General features: G+C 58.4%; 1 protein-coding gene across 6 annotated transcripts in view; it reads left to right on the forward strand.

The window, feature by feature from the left end:
• HPCAL1 (hippocalcin like 1) overlaps positions 1 to 17,469 on the forward strand; it is a 107,406-nt gene that overhangs the window by 45,917 nt on the left and 44,020 nt on the right. The window contains exon 1 of one of the 6 annotated variants that reach the window (XM_047845191.1): positions 12,777 to 12,922. The exons of 4 other annotated variants lie outside the window; for them this stretch is intronic. The gene's annotated coding sequence lies outside the window, so the exon portion shown is untranslated. Of the gene's footprint in view, positions 1 to 12,776; positions 12,923 to 13,171; positions 13,192 to 17,469 lie in introns of those variants that run through there. One more of the 6 variants, XM_047845195.1, reaches the window with a different exon arrangement.

Here is a 17,469-nt window from a genome sequence, read left to right on the forward strand (position 1 = left end):
CTTTTGTCCCGCAGCCCGTCGGAAAGGCCAAGTAACTGGTCCAGGGTGTGAAGGCAGGACGGGGACCCAGCTCTGTGTGGCTCCACAGCACGTGCGTGCCCTCAACGCCACACCACCCCGGGGCTTGGCCAGCGGGCGGGGGCAGCACCCCGGGGTCGGTGGCACAAAGCGGGCAGTGGCTGCTGTACCGGAAAACCCTCACCATTGTTCTTTCAGCATCTCCCACGGGGTTCTGGCCCCCCCCCCCCACCGCCTTCCCCCAGCTCCGGCTCCTGCCCTGCACTCGTGTGGGCCTCTCCCTGCACACCCCTCCAGCCTGAGCACGTTCACGGCTTCACACTGGCGCTGGCTACCATCCCACGGACCCTAGCGGGGCATCCTCATCCGCAAAGCGGTTTAAAACAGTGGTCTCTTGACTTGTGGGCTGGGCAGCCCGTGCTCCCTCGAGGTGCCCGTGCCATCCACCCCGGGAGCCGCGTCCGAAGGTCTAGGGTGGTGGATCCGGACGGGAGGAGGTGTGCTGGGAACGCAAAAGCCCAGGTGGCTGGGGGGGAGGGGGGAGCGGGGTGGGAGGGGAGGGGGGAGGGGAGCGCCTCGGCAGCCGATGGCCGCGTGGTGAAATTCACAGCTCCCAGCGTAGCTCCGTCTCGTACATACAGGCATCCTCCTTATGACGTCGCAGCGTTTCCTTCTCTTGCTTCTTTCTTCCTCTGCGGCGGGAGCCCGCGTCTCAGCCCTTCTGTGATGCTGCTGTGGCCGGGAGGCCGCGTCTGTGCCAATAAATGACCCCAGACGGGTGGGGGAGGGGGAGGCTCAGCGCCGCACGGTTCTGGCCCTGATCAGTTTCACACCGCCGCTCGGCTCGCGCTGCGTTTCCACCAAGGGGAGTGTTTTAGGAAGAGCAGGGATGCCTCTTGGCGTCTTTACGAGATCACCCCCAGAACCAGGATGCTCTCTTCAGCGTCGCGACCTTCCCTCCCCACGCGGTGTCTGCAGAGCGATTGCATTTACTCCCGTTGTTTCCCTCACCTGCGGTGTTGAGAGGAAAGTCAAGCAACCGTGTTTTTCTCCTCCGCGCAGGCCCAGCCCCACCAGGACAAGCGACAGAGCTGTCCTTTCACGCATCAGGCCCAGGCTACCTGTCAGCGGCTTGCTGTGTGCGGCTCTAGTGGAAGGAACCTCTCTCCGGGGCCACAGGGATTTGCAGCAAGAATAGAAGAGTGTTTGGCTCCAGTTTCTGGCTCAGTGTGGCCCCGGTGGCGATGACCCTGGTCCCACTTCGTAAACGGGGGACAGATGTGATGCCAGGCTGTCGGGATCGCTGGGTTGAGCCCTATTTTTTTTTTTTTAAGTAGAAAGGAGGAGGAGAGAAACAGGAATAAATCAGTACGGTAACCATCGCAAGAGCCTTCTCCTCTGGTCTTTGGAAATTCTGGGGGACCCGGGGAGAGGCCAGATAGCGGCGAAGGTGCAGACTGGCTGACAAGGGGCTCCAGGCGGCCCTCAGCATGGAGTCCAGCGTCCAAGGCGATCTGGCGCCCCTGGCCTCCTGCCTGCACAGAGTCACTGGGCTGCTTCTTACCTGGCTTCTCCCACGTCTGTTTTCCTTTGTAGCCCCTGCGGGCGAGATACTGCAGAGCAGTGGCTGAGAAGCTGAAACCATTGTCCCAGTGTCTCCTGTCCCCGTGCCGATGGCCGGCATGGCAGTGGCGAGGTCAGAGAGCTGGCACGGGGGACTTTTCTCCTGTCCTCTGCCTCCCGGGGAGCCACTAAGCCTTGGCGAGCGGGGCCGTCCCTCTTCTCTGGTGGAGCCTCTCACCTCTAGCCCTGGGTGATGGTTCTAGACCGTGAACCACGACCCCATCTTCCAGGCCCGCAGGGTGGCTGGGGCTTCGGCCTCCAAACCCAGACAAACCACAGCTCTCGTTCCCTGCCTCCCGTGACCCTGACTTTCACATCACTGCCTGATGGGCGGATGGTCAAGCCGGCTCCTCTCTGCTCTGAGTAAGGTGCCCCCTTTCCCGGAGTCCAGCACCCCCAGCAGCGGTGGGCGATTTTATCTCCATGTGTATTGATGCATTAACACACACGGGAATGCTCCTCTTCCAAGAAGACTGGGTTGCCTGCCGTCTTCACCCAGCTTGGGAGACCCTGAATTTGCCTTGTACCCGCTTCCTCACTGCCCGTGAGTTTGCACGGTGGGCCGAGTGGCCCCACCTTTCACTTACTCATTGTTCCTTCTTTGTCTGACATCCCACCCGGTCTCGTGCTGGGGGGTGTGGGACACCAGCAAGGGCTCCCGGTCTCCAGAGGGCGGTCAGACCCCTAAAGGGTGGGTGCACTGATGGAGGAGGCGTGGGGCGAGGGGAGAGGCCCTAATTCCCCACCTGGGGGGGGGGCGGGGGGACAGTGTTGGGGAGGCGTCCCTGGAAGGAGCCCTGGGAGCCACCAGGGCGGAGTGTGTGGGCCGGAAGGGGCTTCGGGCTTAGGCAGCCTCATCCAGGGGGTTGAATTCCCCGCACGCCCAGGATCGGGGAGCCGGACCCGTGAGCCAAGGGCTTTGGAGATGACCTGGCTGCCCTGTTTCATGAGAGACTTTTTCACAAAGCTACTGAGTGGCCAGCTATGGAAGACTAAACAATGGAAAGCAAAACCAAAAATAAAACACTCTCCTTTCACTGAACTTGCCTTTGGAAAACAAATATTATGTGACAGGAGACCAGCCGTCTTTCCTAGTACCAGAGCTGAGGCCCGAGCACATTCCAGAAGAGTTCTTTGGGATCCTTTCCCCTCCTGCCCCCACCTCCTCTCTCTTCCTTTTCCTCTCCTCTCCTCTTCCCCCCTTCCTCCCTTCTTTTCTCTCTCTACCTTTGAGATTTCTTTTTTTTTAATGTTTATTTATTTTTGAGACAGAGAGAGACAGAGCATGAATGGGGGAGGGTCAGAGAGAGAGGGAGACACAGAATCGGAAACAGGCTCCGGGCTCCGAGCCATCAGCCCAGAGCCCGACGCGGGGCTCGAACTCACGGACCGCGAGATGGTGACCAGGCTGAAGTCGGACGCTTAACCGACTGCGCCACCCAGGCGCCCCTTAATTGTACTTTTCATCAGCATGTAATTAATTCCCCTGTCCATCAGCATCCCCACAGTAGAGATGTCCGGGAGCCTGTAACGTGCGGTGCGTTTGCTAAGTGCTGGGGATATGTGCGAACCGGGACTCTATTTCTAGAATACTATCTGTGGGACTCCCCCCGGAAAACCCGGTCTGGCCACCCCAGGGCCCTGTCACATCTCCCTGAAATTTGAATCAGTTACCCTAACTAATTGCCTCCAACTTATCAGAAGAGGGAATCTCTAACCAAAGTCCTTGACCAGCCCCAGCTGTCTGGGGGTTTGTCTTGTGTCCTCATTGGGGCAGCGAAGCCGTCACGTTCGGGGACCTGGGGTGGCCGATTCCCCGATTATTTTAAGCGAATTCCCTAAGCTGTATACACAGCACTGACACTGTGACTAAAGCCCTTCCCAATCTGTAACGGTCACTCTAGTGCATCGGCAGGGTAGGATTTCTCTGACGGTGACTGTTGCCTTTTCGCAATAACATTGATAACGATTGAAACGGTGTTATCAATAACATTGGTTGACACTGAGAAGCTCTCGAAAGCTTGCCGAGTGCCTTCGTACACTTTAGCTAACTCGATTCTCATGAGAGTCCTATGAACTGGGTTACGACGTCTCTCTTATAATGAGGAAACCGAGGCTCAGAGAGGTTAGGGGATGTGTTCAAGGTCACACAACTAGTAAGTGGTAGAGTGGAGTCCTAGTGCTGGTGTGACCTGTTTTCCCCGAATTTGAGTTGCTCAGCCAAGGAGTCTTTCTGGAGTGTTTGCTGTATGCCGGCCTTCTGGAGGAGAGCAGGTGCAGGGGCGGGATAGGCAGGAACAGGTAGTGCTTGGGTGGCGGGAGGGAGCATGGCATCCGCGGGGGCTTAGGTCTACATTGTGGGCTGAGTGTGACGGTCGGAGCACCGAGTCGTGGAGAGGACAGGGAAGGACCGTTTCTGCTTGTCCCTCTGTCTCCTTATCTAGACGAGTCTTCGTCCCTGCAGGAAAGAAAGGTGAGCCGTGGGGATGGAGGGAGGCCGAGACCTTCACCATGTCCTGTCGTGATGTTCTGCCAGCTGGCAGCCTGACGAGGGACGTATCTGCAGACACGGGATCCCATTCCTGCCCCCGTGGGAGAGGAGGGAGGGCAGGCCCTGAGGCCGTGCGGACTGCACGCTGCGTGCAGAGGGACTGGCGTGTTCCTTTCCCCGGCCTGGACTCTGAAGTTGGTCGTGCGTCAGAAGGAAGTGCCCAATAACGGGACTGGTTTGAACCGTGGCTTTTGCACAGCCGTGGCCTGTATCAGAGAAGATACGGCCAGATGATTGCTGAGCAGAGGAGAATCTTTAAGGACAGTATGGCTGGGGAATCTCAGGCTCAGAGAGGGCAAGCGGTTTTCCCAGAGTCACACAGCCCCAGGCTCGTTCTATCCTGTGCTGTGCCTAATTGTTTTTGTTGAAATAGACGAGAAGGTGTTTATTTAAAAAAATTTTTTTTTCAACGTTTATTTTATTTTTGGGACAGAGAGACAGAGCATGAACGGGGGAGGGGCAGAGAGAGAGGGAGACACAGAATCGGAAACAGGCTCCAGGCTCCGAGCCGTCAGCCCAGAGCCCGACGCGGGGCTCGAACTCACAGACCGCGAGATCGTGACCTGGCTGAGGTCGGACGCCCAACCGACTGCGCCACCCAGGCGCCCCGTGTTTATTTTTTATAAAAGCAGCGGCGAGCGGAGCAGCAGAGAAATAGGTTTCTTCTACAGCTGTTCTCCTGAGGTCACTGTGACACCGTGGCGAGGAGTATTTCTGACCCTGGAGACCTGCAGTGTGAAGCAAGCAAGTGTGGGCGGCTGGAGGTTTGCACCCCAGCAGCCCCTTTCCTGCTGCCCCCCAAGTTTGGGTGGTGCTAGAGAGACTTGGGACTTTTTTTGGCTGTGCTTAGGAGCTGAGAAGTTTACAGGGGAGTGTGGGAGGGACTTTTAGGAGGCGCGGCCCATATGCATGACCCCTACGTGGGGCATTCCAGTTGTGTGACACGTGCAGGGGCGTCCTGATGTTTCTGGAAGGTATGGGCCACCTGCCGTTGGAACCACGAAGCAGCTGGCAGGCTGTGATGCACATTCTGGGTTCTCCCAGGCCTACTGATCAGAATCTCCAGGGCGGGACCGGGAATCTGCATTAAAAAAAATTTTTTTTTAATGTTTATTTCTGAGACAGAGAGAGAGACAGAGCATGAGTGGGGGAGGGGCAGAGAGAGGGGGAGACACAGAATCCAAAGGAGGCTCCAGGCTCTGAGCTGTCAGCACAGAGTCTGACGCGGGGTTCGAACCCACAACCTGCGAGATCATGACCTGAGCTGAAGCCAGACGCTTAACCCCCTGAGCCACCCAGGCGCCCCGGAATCTGCATTTTAAACAGGCTCTGAGGTCAGCCGCATTATGCGCTGACCCCCCTGCACCACCCCCCAGGCCCAGAGCCAGGATGTGGTTCAGATCTCGAGCCAGCCTCCCTGGGCGGCCTGACCTCCAGTGAGCTGTTTCCCGCCCCCCCCCCCCCCAACCCCCGAGCCTCGGGTTTCTGGTCTGAAAGGTGGATATGCCACCCCTGCCGTTTTAGGTCACAGTCGCCCGACATGGCGACAGTGTTAGTGCCCAGCAAGTGGTGGCCTTTACTGGGTCTGCCAAGCAGCGGGCAGGGCAGGGGGTGATTCGGGGCCCCGAGCGGGTGCCGGTGTCCGGCCAGGATTGGCAGGGGCCTCCTGCAGGAGCGTGGGCCTCTGGGAGTGAGGAGGAGACTGCGCTTAGGGCCTCAAGGCTGCAGTTTGGGGAAGAGCCTGTGGTGAGACTTAGAAATGGCGCCTTCTTTGCCTTTGGCCCAGACGCACAGGCTCCAGAGGGCGCCCAGGACGGGTGTCCAAGCTGGGCCCAGGCCCACGTGCTGGCCTTTGAGCCCGGGCTCCCCTAGAAGACTGTTGCCGTTTTCCCGAGCGGTGACGGTGGCCCAGCACTCTGAGCACGGGGGAGGAGTTTTTAAGGAACTTCCTTTCCCTCCCCTGACTTCTTGCAGAGGGGTCACTTCCTACCAGGCCGGTTCTGCCTCCTTTGCTGCCGTCTGCCCCGCCCCCCAGCAGGTGCAGCACCCCCTTGAAAGAGAAGCCGTTTGAGGGACGCAGGGCCCTTCCTGCCCCCTCACGTGTTCCCAGTGCTTGTCTCTTTGTAGCTGGGGCCTGGACACAGGAAAGCCAGCCATATGCTGAGCCAGACGCTCTACGGGAGGCCACCCGGCTGTCACTGGGCGCGTGCATGCTGGTTCTCCTCCGACCAGCGGCCTGAAAATGACCCCGACTCCCCGGGAGCTGGATGTGAGGGATTTGTGCCCCCTTCCCCCACAGCACACACACACACACACACACACACACCCTCACAGGCCCAGCCCCCAGAGGCAGTCATGACAGAGCTGCCCCCATCCTCCAGGACTTGGTCATCCACGTGGTTTACAGGCGAGGAAACTGAGGTCTCGGAACTAGAACTCACGTCCCCGAGCCCTGCGCTGGCTCCTCTCAGATGCTGTTCCAGGACAGCAGGATCCGGGCTATCTCAGTGGGCTACCCTACCTCCTGTGCACCTGCTCCGGGACTGTGGTGGGGGGGGGGGTACTTATGAGCGACTGAGCCCAACTCTGGGCACGTGCTTGGAAATAAATGCACCCTCCAGTGCCAAGATGCCTGGGGTGGGGTGGGGGGTGTCTGCCATGTGAACAGACAGCCTGTGGTCCACGCAAGGGGGTGGGGCAGAGCTGATGCGGGCCTGGGGAGGGACAGGCAGGTTCCTCAGGGACGGCTGTTTCTGGGGGTTGCAACCAGGAGCCACTGTTTCTCTTCCCACCTGATCTGGATGGTTCTTCACCCCTCCTGCATCTCACAGTGTGCCCCACCCCGCCCCCAGTCTTCACCTCCCTCCCCTGCTGCCCCTGCCGCGCTGTGCGGGTCACACCCCCCAACCCTCATCAGGCTCCCGCTCATCTGAGTGGCCTCTTGTCCCCGCCTCACAAACAAGCCCCCGGAAGGAGGAGTGGGAGGAGAATATGGAGCGGTCCGTCTGGACCAGCCCCCCGAGTCTTCTGCTTTCTGGAAGAACAGTCTCCCTGTAGAAGTGGCTCACCTGCTGGATGCCAGTCCCCACCCTCTGTGTCCTGCAGCCCGGCCACGGATCCCAAGCCAGACTGGAACGTGGACCGGGCAGGGACTGTCCGGCACCAGGAGAACTGGCCATGCCAGGCTCACGGAGAGGGCCCCTCCTGGTGCACTCCTCCCCGGCCCATCCGCAGCCGCGTTCTCTCACCTCGGGGCTCAGGGGTCGCCTCTGGAAGCCTCCAATGCCCGCCCCGCCTGCCTCGGGCTCCCCTCACTGGCCCCTGGCCTGGTTTCCGCTCCCTGGTGTGGACACCACCGTGTGCACCTCTGAGCATCCTCGGCCTTGGTGCAAACACCATGGTTTGGTTGTCAGACGGAGGACGTTGGAGGCCGCGGGAGCCCCGAGTATATATCTCACATGGTGCCCTTGTTTGAAGGGGGATGCATCGGCCTGGGACAGGGCAGACGCCGGGTCCCTCAGTGTGGGAGGATGGGGTGTTCAGCCAGGCGTGGGGTGCCCGGGGCCACGCAGAGCGTTTCTGGCTCTGGGGCCCTTGAGTCGCAATGGGGAGTCCGAAGGAGATGATTCTGCCTGGCTCTTTCCAGTTGTTTCTCTGGTTTTCCTGTCATCTGCTGGGGCCTTGAGGGGAATTTGTCCCTGCCTGTGCTGCACTCATTATAGGAGATATTTAATCCACGGGGGGCGGGCAGATACGAGTGTCATTCTCAGGGGGCGCTTTGTTGTCACAATGTAAACTAAAATTTTAGAGGGCGCCTGGGTGACTCAGTGGGTTGAGCGTCCGACTTCGGCTCAGGTCTTGATCTCCTGATTCACGAGTTCCAGCCCCGCGTCGGGCTCTGTGCCGACAGCTCGGAGCCTGGAACCTGCTTTGGATTCTGTGTCTCCCTCTCTCTCTGCCCCTCCCCTACTCACGCGCTGGGTCTCTCCCTCTCAAAAAGAAATAAACGTTAAAAAAAAAAAATAGTGTAAGCTAAAATTTTAGTATCCCTTATGGAAAATTCATAAACTTTAGAAAGAAACCAGTAAGGCAACCATAATAATCCCCATAATCCCACGCGTCAGTTCTGGTATAAAAGTTAGGCTTCCTGGCGCAAATGAGTCAAAGCGCCAGAAAAGCCCCTGTCCCACACCGCAGTCCCCCAGCTGAAGCCCCCTCAGAAAACCGAGGCGCTGTCGCCCCAGTGAGCCCTGTGTTGGGTGGGGGGTGTCTGCACGGCCTTCCGTGAGCTGGAGCAGCCCTCCGCCTCTCACCCGGGACCACGTGCTGCGTGGGATCCTCAAGCCTCAGATGGCCTTTACCCTCTCTACCGTAGGACTGTGTACACGCACTGCATGTGCACATGTGTGCACGCGGGCGTCTGTGCGTGCAGGTGCGTGTGTATCCGTGTGCACGCATGCGTATCAGTGCGCGTATGTATGTAACTGCCCGTGGGGGGCATGCATATATCTGTGTGCGTGCTTGCATAAGTGTGCGCGTGTGCGTGTGTGTGCACACATGCGTGTCAGCGTGTGCATGTGGGTGTGATGACAGACGGGCGTCCACGTTGACCCGAGTGGGGGGCGGGTTCTCTGGTCCTCCTCCTCTCAAGGGGTCGGTGAGCTTCGGCGACACTGGCGGCCTCGCTTGGGAGCCTCCTGACGCCCCCCAGATGCAGCGAGCCCTCCTTCCTCCAGCCCAGTGCGGTTTGTTAGCATTTCTCGCGTAGCACGCCTCCCGTGGTGTTGTCGGTGGCTTCTTGTGGCCGTGGGCTGCCTCCCGCCGGCCGCGGCCTCCCCTGCAACGCCCGGCTCCAGGGCTCGGGGTCAGTGGCTGCGCGTCTGGGCTTGAATGACGATGTGTTTACTGAGCTTCGCCACCGCCTGCCCCAGCGGCTCCGAATGACATTTCAGGAATTGAATTACATTTCGGTTCTTGCAGAATCCAGGAATAGATCATTTGATTGTGTCTGTCGGAAGTCATGGCCGCAACCGGCTTCATTTTCTTAGCCAACATCTCTCCCGAGTGGGGAGCGATGGCAGAGGAATGCCATCACGGACTGGATTTTCCCACAAGCACGTCTCCCGAGCTGGCGGCGGCCCGCGCTTCCCCCCCAGGCTGGGGGAGGCTGGCACTGGAGGCCGCCTCCGGGCAGGACCCAGAGCGGCACTGCCACTCGGTGCGTGGGTGTCCTGCCTGTCCCCGCGGCCTGCTGAAGATGCCACTGCCGGGCGGCGGCTGCCGGGAGAGCTTTCCCCAGCCCTGTGGGGTCGGGGGGAGGGAGCCGTCTCGTCTGCCTGGGAAGGTCATGTAATGCCCGTGGCTCATTTCCATGCCCCCTCTGGCCTTTGAGGGGTGTGTCTCCTCCGAGGGGCTCACTCTTTGCCCACGCGTCAGCAGCCGTGGCTAGCTACTCTTCCCTCGACCCGTCCGGAATTTCTCTCTGGCTTTCCCAGCCTCACGGTATCGGGAGAATCTTCTAGAAATCTCCGGATGCCCTTCCTGCTCGGCGTCTGCCTTCCTGCCGGCCGAGTGCTTAGTGGTGGCAGGGCCAGGAGGCTGGGGGCTGGGTGAGGGCGGCCACTTGCCCTGTGCTCCCACTTGGGTTCTTTGTGGTGTGAATGGAGACTGCAGAGAGGTGGGGACCGTGGGTCCCCGTCCAGCAAGGGGCAGGGAGTGGGTTCCAACCCCAGCGTGCCTCCTTCCCCAGCTACTTGCAGAAACAAGTGAATTTTCCTAAGGAACGGCTGCTCCGGGAAGCCAGCTGTCAGCCCCCTCCGGCTCTTCCTGTCCACCCCGCCCACCCCTGCTCTAGCCTGGTCCTTCTCTCTCTGCCCGCTCCGTCTGCCCAGGGTCTCCGGATTTCATCTCCCGCTAGGGCTCCGGCCCCCGTGTTGGGCATGGAGCTGCCTGGGGACAACCAGGCTTCTTCCCCAGGAAATGGGAATCAGGCCAAACACAGAAGTCAGATAGTTGATGAAAAGGTGCTTCGGTGTGTGGTTGTTTTGACAAGTAGTTCTAGAGGCGTGTGCCCTTGGGTCTCTGGTTGCCTTAGAGTTCAGCTCCGCTTGACTTGAATTCCAATTCGCGAGCACCGCCTGGTGCTGGAGACGGTTCCAGAACTGCAGGCGCCCCGCCCCCCCCCCCCCCCAGCCCCCCGGGAGGAGCTCACAGGGCAGGGCAGTAGGGCTCTGGTGTGGCGGGAACCCTCGGAGACGTCCCTGAGGCCTTGTGGGAGGAATTTTGTCATCGGAAACTGTTCCTTATTAAAATCAAGTAATAATGAATATGCTGTGTTTGGATCCACCAGGGAGAGTTGAAAGCGAGCTAAAAGGAAGCGCGAATTCAACCAGGCCAGGATGACTTCTCCCGTAAGAAGTTCAGCAGATGGTTTTGAAGGAAGAAAAGCCTTTGGCCTCATCAGGCCACCCCTAGCGTGTCCTTGAAACCTTTTCGCTCCTTGAAATGTGCTTCTTAACCTTTTGGAAAAAAACAACTTTCTCCTGCTATATATAGCCCTTATCTGGAGGTGCAGGCACAGACCGGTCCCCTTGTCTTCAGCAAACTGCTGGGTTGGGCCCCGGGGGTGGTGGGGACTCAGGTATTGGCTTTGGCATTCTGCCCACGTGGAGCTAAACACTGGGCTTTGGGCCCTTGGTGGAGATCACTGGGAACCCTCTCCCACTTCCATTCCCGAATTTCTCCTTCCCCTTAGACGTGACCACTTTCCCTTTCCAAACAACGCCCCAGGTGACTCCGTAGAGCCCAGTGGAGGATAGAGGGCCAGCATGCGTGCGTCCCCGTGTGCCCACAGATGCTTGGCGGGGGCGGTCCTTGGGGTTAGGACTTCGGCCTGGCGTGTTTCTGGCCCGTCTTGTATATTGTTCCCCATCTGTGGAAGCTCTAGGCAGAGCTGGACTGTCTCGGGAGGAAGTTAGTCTGATGATGACAGGTAGGGGCTCCAAGGAGCGTGGGAGGCGCTGGCCTCGGGGCGGGTCCAAGCAGGGTCCCACACGTAGGACGGAGGGGTTGACTGTGAGTGGCCCTTCGACAGGCAGCCTGTGATGCCTGGACGCTGAGGTCGGGACATGAGGTGACCACTGGCACTGGCCTTGAGCCGGGCACAGGGGTCTGCCTGGGGATGTGATCCAGGGGCACCCGAAAAGGCCCGCCGATGCCCCCTCGGCTGCCGAAGGATCCCAAGGGTGCATTCCTCTGTCAGGGGGCACGCTGCTCCCGGGGGGCTGGAAGGGCGGGCTCACAGGTGGCGGCCACGTCGAGGGAGGATTGGGTTCCAGTTCTGACCTTGCCGCTAGCTTCGGTCTTCGTCCCTGTGGTCCTCGGTTTCCCCACCCGTAAGGCGAAGGGGCCCATCTGAGGCTGCGTTACGGGGCTGACCCCTTTGTCGGTGGGGACTCCAGCTGGTACCTCTAGGGACCCGGTGGTGAGCCAACGAGAGGATCAGGGGAAGGGGTGTTACCCGGGGCCCTGGATGGCCCCACTGGCGGCCTGGAACTGGTAAGGCAGGGTTAGGCGATTGCATGAGGCGCGTGTGGCCCCGCTGTTTGCATTCGGGGGGGTTGTGGGTATGGCGGGCTCCCGGGTGGGGCAGGAAAACCAGTCTGAGTACCTATCAGCCCCTGGAGCTGGGCAGACAGGCAGAGCCGCTGTCCACGTCTGCCCCGAGCCCGACCCGTGTTATGGTTCTCCTCGGGGTCAAGCTTTTCTTAGCAAACCATTCACCTTGTTCACTTTGTGGCTCTGTGACCTCTGAATGCACTTTTCCCTGGGCCTTGAGGCCCCGTGTAGCTCACTGGTTTTGGTGCAGGCAGGGGTGGTCTTGGGCTGGATGGCCTCGCTGGGGAAGGCAGTCCTGGGGTTCCGACCCCCCCCACCCACGCCACTGCCTTCAGCCCCAGCCCAGGGCTCAGCAGGGAGAGGGAACCGTGGAGAGGCCACGTCTTTCTTCCTATGGCTGCTGAGTATTAGCCTAAGTTTCCGGACAGGCTTCCACTCCATGCTCCCCTGTAGGGTCTCTCTGTTCATCCAGAGACCACCTGGGCGGCCAGGTGAGGTACCCGGGAAGTCCCCTCCGTCAGGCCTGGGGGAGGGGGGGTCTCACTCCCAAGGGGGCGCCGTGCCCTGTAGGGCAGGGGCCTGGCTTCCCACGGTGCCGCTTTACTGCCCCGGTGGCCCCGTGCCCAGGTTTGATCCTGGTCCCCCCTGGAGACCTCGGTGCACAGGCCGGCCGCCCCCTCCTCGGGCCGAGACTGGGTCTGCGGGCGCTTTGGACCTTTCTCTCTTCCTGCCTCACCTTCTTGGTTTCCTCTGCCCGATGAACTTTCTTTTTTTTTTTAATTTTTTTTTTCAACGTTTTTATTTATTTTTGGGACAGAGAGAGACAGAGCATGAACGGGGGAGGGGCAGAGAGAGAGGGAGACACAGAATCGGAAACAGGCTCCAGGCTCCGAGCCATCAGCCCAGAGCCCGACGCGGGGCTCGAACCCACGGACTGCGAGATCGTGACCTGGCTGAAGTCGGACGCTTAACCGACTGCGCCACCCAGGCGCCCCTGCCCGATGAGCTTTCAAGACGAAGGACTGCACCGTGGCCGTCTTCCTTCTCTTACACGAAAGCTGCTGACATGTCGGGGGGACGGTGGATGGCCTCAGTCTAGTGCCACCAGCGGTTGTGAGTTTACTTCTGCTTTATGTCTGTTTCTGGTCATTCACCAAAGATCAGCGAAACCACATCTCCTCCGTGTGAGCCACACAGGAGAGCGGGGTGACGCCGTGCGTGCTGCTGGCCGAGGGGGGAGGAGGAAGCTCGTGAGAGGCACGTCATCGGGGTGCAGTCGGATGCCACTTGAGGGTGCCGAGAACCCATTCCACGTCCTTCATCCACTGTTAAGCACCTGTTGTGTTCCAGGCACTGTGTCCGCCGTGGGGCATACGTGTCGGGTAAGGCCTGATGCCCGGGGAGCCTCCAGTTTGGAGGCGGAAAGACAGGTGGCTGGGACAGCAGGGGCCCCGCCCCTCCCTGGCCCAGAAGCCAAGGCTGGTCCTGGAGAAGGCGGCCAACTCCAGGGTTCCCTGCCCTGCCTCTGGAGGCCCCCTGGGCGCCCCCCTCCCTGCCCTACAACTCTTCAGTGCCCTCCTCAGTGAGCAGAAAACAGTGCTACAGGGGCTCCCCCAGAACAGGAGTGCTTAACCCTCCAGGAAGAAGGTCTTGAACAGGTGTGACATTGGACGCCCCAGAGCAACAGCCACGAGCCAGGCCTGAGTGGCCAAGGATGCCCCGGGAAGGAGAATCGCCTGTGGGCCAGTGGGGTAGCAGGCCCTGGGGGTGGAGGGGGCCTGGAAAGCAAGATTCCCTGCCTGGAAGGGGAGGCAGATGAGGAAACTGAGGCCCAGGATGGAGGGGCTTGTCCAGGAAGGGGCAGAACGGGGCCCCCGAGCAAGTCCTCCGTTCACAGCAACGCCGGGAAGCGTCTCCATGTATAAGGCGTTGTGGTGGGCAGAGGCCTGCAAGCATCGTCGTCATCATCTGACTGATAATAGAAAAATTAAAGTTTAAAGTGATCTAAAGTGACAGCTGACAGGAGTGTTCCTAGAAACCGGAGATTGGGTGTAGGTAGGAGCAGATCTCGGTGTAGATGAGGATCATCACAAAATCCCCCGGAGCTGGTGGGTTTTGAATGTTTCAGAACATTTCAGGCCGCCTTGGGAAACTGGCTCTCCTCCCCCACTGGCCCTTGGCCTTCTGGAACCAGAGGGGCCTCCTAGGCCGGTGTGTCTGCGTCCTTGGGCAAGCCGGGAGCCCTGGCCTGGCCTGTCGGCACCACCCCAGAGATCTGGGATGCCCTTACTCTGGGAGACCCGGCCACCGCACTCGGGGTCGCTCTGTTTTATCCCCAAGTTGCTTATCTGAGTCAAACCTTGAGACTTCATAGTCCAGACCCAGCTTCCCTGGGCTCTTTCGGAATTGACTCTGTGTCCATTTTAGCCTCAAGGTCTGCGTTTTCCCCTTGGGCCTCTAGCAGAATCCAGCTTGGACGGGTCCTCAAGTCCCCAAGTCTCCTAACTGGCTATTACAGGAGCTTGGGGCAGCCACGTTGGCCTAGCAAACCTGCCTGTTCCCCAGGATTCCAGGCCTCCCTCCTTTCTTTCCCTCCCTCCTTCCTTCCCGTCCTTCCCTCTTTCAGGGTGTCCTAGATCTCCCCCCTGGCTCACTGGGCCATGACTTTGAGGTCAGTGGGGCAGAACACCGGAGCCCAGGGGACACTGGACGGCATAAAACCCTTACTTTAATTAGAAAAGTTATGTAACAATATATCAGAAAGTTGGCGAGATATAGGACAAAAACAAACAAACAAAAACAACCCTGATCGTGGCCTTCCAATACAGGCGCTCACCTCCGCGTGTTCCCTTCGGGTCTTTTGGTCTTTGTCACAAAGAGTGGCCCCTGGCTTCCGGGGGTGCCTGCTGACTGTTCTTTCAGTCTTTCCGATTACATCCGGGAGCTCACTCACATTTTTACGGAGTGCAGGATGCCGAAGTGGAAACCTGCGCTGCCCTCGGGGGGCTGACCACCCAGACCGCGGGCACACTTGGAATTGAGCGCAGCTTCTGGCGTGGCCGGCAGGCGGGTCTGTGCTGGGTGTGGGTGAAGTGTGGCTTTGAAGCAGACCTGCCCTGAAGGGGCGTGCGGGGAGAGGGACACGGGTGTTTAATTCAAAGACGAAACGTAGGACAGGAGTTCAAGTAGAGGCAGGAGCAGACAGGAGTTCAAGTAGAGGCAGGAGCAGAGCGTTGAGGCACGTGGGTGTTGGGCGGAAAGGGAAAGAACGCTTTTGACTGGATGGTTCTGGAGAAGGCTTCTTGGAACAGCCTCTTGGAAGGGACTGGGGACCGAGTGTCCCTTGCAGGATTTGGACAGCGAGGAGGCGGGCAGACCTTTCCTGTCCGATGGCACGGAGGTGACGTCCTGACCGCGTCTCCTCCACGGGAGCGGAAGCTCCATGGGACGGGGGCTTTGTTGGTCCGTTCCCCACACAGAATAAGTTGCCTTGAAGTGTTGAATGGGAGGATGTGCGCGCAGGCAGGTGTCTATGTAACAGAAGAGATTCATGGGCTAACTGCGCAAGGGTGGCCTTTGGGGGAGATCTGGGCCCCGCGGGAAATCAGGGATCTCCTCCCTCGTTGGCTGTCTTTAGGGAAGAAAATCCGGCCAGAACGAAGAGGTGGAGGCTGTGGGTAGAGAAGAATTCCTTTCCATAACCCTGGCATGGGACGCCCTGCGGGTACATACTCCTAGAGATGTCGTTTCACACGTGAGATCCTTCCCGATCTCCTGTTTGGGGGGCCTGTTCTATTCACGCAGCAACACTCTGTCTTCTGTAGAATTCACCAGGCTGGATGCAATCAATAAGGAGCTTCTCCTGCCTGGACATTCTGTTGCTCGTCCTAGGGCTGGGGGTCTCGGGGACTTCTCTCGTGCCCGGAAGTTGTGTCAGAGCCGTCCGGGTGAAGAAGGAAGTATAGAAGCAAGCTGGGCGGTGGGAATGGCAATGATAGCCACCGTGTTTCATGGCGTGCAGGGCACTCAAGGCAAGGCTGTCACACAGGATGCAGAAAGAACACAGATTACAACCACCCCCTCGTCTTTCACGGCTGTCGTAACTCCATCGGGGCGCCTGGGTGGCCCCGTCGGTTAAGCGTCTGACTCTTGATTTTGGCTCAAGTCATGATCTCATGGTTTGTGAGTTCGAGCCCCATGTTGGGCTCTGTGCTGACAGCGTGGAACCCTCTTGGGATTCTCTCTCTCTCTCTCTCTCTCTCTGTCTGTCTGCCTCTTCTGTGCATGTGTGCTCTCTCTCAAAAGAAATAAACTTAAAAAAAAAAAAAATACAACCCAGTAACTCCATCGTTGTTTGCTGGGACGAACATGAGTTTGGAGTCAGAATCTGCCGGGACGGAAGTCCCAGATTGTCCTCTCCCCAGCTATGGGACCTGGGGCACGTTGGATAACTTTCAGACTATAATTTCCTCACTCGTGCCCCGGACCCAGCACCTCCCTTGGAGGGTTTGAGGAGAAAATGGGACCCAGGAACGCATCTCTGTGATAACACCCTATGGTCAGCAAACGTTGGCTTCCTTTCTGCCCTTCTTTTGTATCTGGGGGAAAAAACAGAAGAATCCGTGGCAAAACTGTCATTTAGTAAAATAATCAAGAGAGTAGTTAGAGAGAAGATAAGTATTCATATTAGCCACGACTGCTTATTAATATATAATTTTCATTTCCTTTTTTTTTTTTTTTTAATTTTTTTTTCCAACATTTTTATTTATTTTTGGGACAGAGAGAGACAGAGCATGAACGGGGGAGGGGCAGAGAGAGAGGGAGACACAGAATCGGAAACAGGCTCCAGGCTCCGAGCCATCAGCCCAGAGCCCGACGCGGGGCTCGAACTCACGGACCGCGAGATCGTGACCTGGCTGAAGTCGGACGCTTCACCGACTGCGCCACCCAGGCGCCCCATTAATATATAATTTTCAAAGGTCCCCTTCTTCTGCTGGAAACGGCACATTGGTCGGTTCACAACGATATACCTTTGTCCAAATTCACTGAACTGTATACATAAAAAGGATTAATGTTAGCATATGTAAATTGCACCTTAAAGAACTTGCCTTCACAAGAAAAGATCCCATTCTTAATGCTGCTGAAGCGTATGAGAACACCCAGGCCTAGCATTAAGGGGAAATGTGCCCGATGTAGATGAAGAAAAAAAACCCGTCATTTAAATATTTTGCTATTGGTATTTTTCTCCTTATTGCAAAAGATATACACGTGAATTCAGCAGGTGTCTCATGAATGCCCACTACGTGCCAGGCATTGTTTTAGGCTCCCAGGGGGGAGAAAAAAAGACCCTCCTCCTTCAAGGAGAGGGCCTTTAGTGGGGGACAGATAATAAATATGACAATCAAGCAAATTCCTTCACGTTGGGAGGGAGTTGAGCAGGGTCGTGGGGGAGTGGCGGTTGTTGGAGGGAGGGGCTTTCAATTTGAGATAAGTCAGTGGTGGCAGACCTCATTAAGGTGACATTTGAGGGGCGCCTGGGTGGCTCAGTCGGTGAAGCGGCCGGCTTCGGCTCAGGCCAGGATCTCTCCGTCTGTGAGTTCGAGCCCCGCGTCGGGCTCTGTGCCGACAGCTCGGAGCCTGGAACCTGCTTCAGATTCTGG

Source organism: Prionailurus viverrinus, unplaced genomic scaffold (genome assembly GCF_022837055.1).
Source record: "Prionailurus viverrinus isolate Anna unplaced genomic scaffold, UM_Priviv_1.0 scaffold_33, whole genome shotgun sequence".
NCBI lineage: Eukaryota > Metazoa > Chordata > Mammalia > Carnivora > Felidae > Prionailurus > Prionailurus viverrinus.